Raw genomic sequence first — 3,679 nt, forward strand, 5'->3', positions numbered from 1 at the left:
AGCCATTTATCCACTTAGCCGCATCTACGATCTCCCTTTCAATTCTGTAGTCATCGCACTTGCGGCACCCTAATCACAGGTGCGGTTATGACAGCAAATCAGCAGCTGAAGCTGCTCCAACAAATCCTCAAACTCCCCGCTAACCATCCGAAATTATTCCGAGGCCCCCGGGACCTCGACCAAAAGTACGAACAAGTCACATACCACCTTCCAAACTTATACCAATCTTCGAAACACCTAAAACAACATCGAAACATCAAATTAACCACGGATTCAAGCCTAAGAATTCTAAAAACTTCCAAATTTTTCTTTTGATCAAAAAGACTATAGAACCTCATTCAAATGACCTGAAATTTTGCACACACGTCACAAATGACACAACAGACCTACTCCAACTTTCGGAATTCCATTACGACCTCTATATCAAAATCTCCCCTATCAATCGGAAAACACCAAAATTCCAATTTCGCCAATTCAACCCTAAATCTATTTTGGACCTCCAAAACACATTCCGATAACGCTCCTAAGTCCCAAATCACATCCCAAATCTATATGAACCATTGGAATTCACATTCGAGCCCTTTTTCACATAAGTCAACATCCGGTTGACTTTTCTAACCTAAGCTTACTCAAAAGAGACTAAGTGTTTCATTCCTTTTCAAAATCTCTCTGACTCCGAACCAACCAACCCGATAACACCTAATATAGCTGAACAAGACAATAACAAGTATAAATGGGAGAAACTGAGTGGTAACTCATGAAACGACCAGCCGGGTCATTACAGGGTGAAAATCAATTGAACATTTCTTCTGAAAATAGATAGTCAAAATCACTTGCTATTAGTCTTCATGCCTTAGTTCTATATCTTTCAAAATTATCATACTTTTATGATTTTGCTATTTAAAAATTATTTTGCATTTTTCTATGAAAGAATAATATTTTAGTTATATTACTGACAAAGCTTATAAGTTATTTGCTTTTAGGAAGGAAAAATATGTAGTTTGATAATATATTTTTTTAGATTTTCTCTTTTGAAAGTTAAGACATTTTACTTGTACAATCATACAAGATATTTTATTTTTTAGGAGTTCCCTTAATATGTATATTAGCAATACGAGAATTAAATTACTTAAAGGAAAAGATGCCCATTAAAATAAGTAATTTATATATACAATCTGTTCATTATTACACAATGCATAACAATTCTTTTATTTTTAATCCCCATATAAACAATCTTTGCATTATATTTCCCCCTCTTAAGTCGTAATCCAACACAACAACTCCTAAGGGGTCGTTTGGTAGGGTGTATAACACTAGTGCAGAATAAGGTGTATTAGTAATGCATGGGTAGTTATGCAGATATTATTTCTTATCTACTGTTTGGTGCGGTATATTAAAATTATAATGCATTGCATAATTTTTAAGAAAAATAGTTGTTTACAAAAATGCCCTCCATATTCTCTAGCTTTAAGGGACTTTAAAGATAATATTGTCTTTAACCATATTAATTAAAGTAACGACCCGACCGGCTGTTTCATGAGTTATCGCTCCGTTTTCCCCATTTCTGCTTCTTTATGTATTGTTCAATTGTATTTCATCGTATCGTGTTGGTTGGTTTGGGTTCAGAGTGATTTTGTAGAGAAATGAGACACTTAGTCTCTTATTTGGAAGCTTAAGTTGGAAAAGTCAACCGGCTGTTGACTTATGTGTAGAAGTCCTCCGATGTAAATTTTGATGGCTCGGATAGCTTCGTTAGGTATTTTGAACTTAGGAATGTGTTTAAAATGTAATTTGGAGGCCCTTGGTAGATTTAGGCTTGAATTGGCGAAATTGGAAATTTGGCATTTTCCGGTCGGCAATGCAAATTTTGATATAGAGGTCGAATTGGAATTCCGGAAATTGGAGTAGGTCCATTGTGTCATTTTTGACGTGTGTGCAAATTTTTAGGTTATTTGGATGAGGTTTGATAGGTTTTCGCATCGTTTGCGAAATTTAAAAGTTTGGAAATCCTTAGGCATGAATCCGATGGTGATTTGATGTTTTGATGTTGTTTTGAGTGTTCCGAAGGTTGGAACAAGTTTGAATGATGTTATAGGATATTTTAGCATGTTTCGTTGTTGTTCCGAGGGCCTTGGGTGAGTTTCAGTGGTTAACAGATCAATTTTTGGCTTTAGAAGTTGGTAGATTTTGCTGGAATTTTGTTGCAGAAGGTTTGTTCTTCTCGTTCGCGAGCTGGGTCTCACATTCGTGAAGAGTGTTCTCTGAGAGGGTGAATTCTTATTCTATGTGATCGTGAAGGAGAGGACGCGAACGCGACGAGGAGTGAGGCAGTTGGGGACCCCAGGTCCTTGGTCTACGCATTCGTGAAGGTTTGAGATGACAAAGTATCGCATTTGCGAAGCAGTGGTCCTGTTCACGAAGAGTAAAGCAGAGTGGCAGTCTGAGTTGGTCTGCGCGAACACGAGAGGACGGTCACTTTCGCGAAGAAGGAAATGTCTGGGCAGAATGTTGAAGTTCAAAAACAAGGGTTTTGGTCCATAATTGCAAAATTTATTAGAAAGCTCGGGAGAAGGCGATTTTGGAGGGGATTTTAAGAGGATTGATTGGGGTAGGTGTTCTTCACTCAAATTTGGTTAAATCTCATGATAATGTCTTGATTCTTATCATTTTATTTGGGAATTTGGGGTGAAAATTGGGGAAAATGGAAGAGGATTTGGAGAGTTGATTTTGGGGATTTGGATGACCATTTGATGTCGGATTTTAGTGAATTTGATATGGGTAGACTCGTGAGTGAATGGGTTTTCTAATTTTGTGATTTTTATTGGATTTAGGGACGTGGGCCCGGGGGTCAGGTTTGAGCCACTTTCGGGATTTTGAATTTAATTAGATAATTTTTGCGTGAACTTTGTCCCTTTGTCTTGTATTGATGTTATGATTCTGATTTTGGGTAGATTCGGGACTATTTGAGGCCGAGTCGAGAGGCAAGGGCATTGCAGAGTAGATTTTCGTCCGGTTTGAGGTAAGTAACGATTGTAAATCGAGAACTAAGGGTATGAAACCCTGGAATTTTGTACTGTTTTGATAAATGTGGTGACGCACATGCTAGATGATGGGTATGTGGGCGTGCACCCGTAGAGATTGTGACTAGGTCCGTCCCGTGGAAACTTTAGAGTTGCATATCTTGACAAACTCTATATGATATCTATGTGTTTTAGAAATGTATCTGTTAATTTGGGTTGAATGTCATGTTTGGGGCCTTGTGCCGAACTATTTGGACCTTAAGGGGTATTTTACTACTTTTCTCACACTGTTTTGATTCGAAAGCATATCCTCAGTTATCATTTTTACCTGTTTATTATTTGATTCAGTTTCATTACTCTACTTTCAAATATATGAAAATTATTTAGGCTGAGTTCCCTGGTTTTTACTGAAATGCCCGAGTGGCTGTGAGGTTGATGACTGAGAAAGGTCGAGGACCTGATGGTGAGGATGTCACGACCCGGATTTCCCAACCTTGGGAATCGTAATGGCACCTACTAATGTGAGCTAGGCAAACCAATTATGTGAACAACTTACCTATTTTTTTACCCATTTTATATTCATTAACAATTGCGAAGTAATAATATTTAAACAGCGGAATTTAATATAAGCGGAAGAAAAAAAGCAATAAGCTAGCTGA

Source organism: Nicotiana tabacum, chromosome 20 (genome assembly GCF_000715075.1).
Source record: "Nicotiana tabacum cultivar K326 chromosome 20, ASM71507v2, whole genome shotgun sequence".
Lineage (NCBI taxonomy): Eukaryota > Viridiplantae > Streptophyta > Magnoliopsida > Solanales > Solanaceae > Nicotiana > Nicotiana tabacum.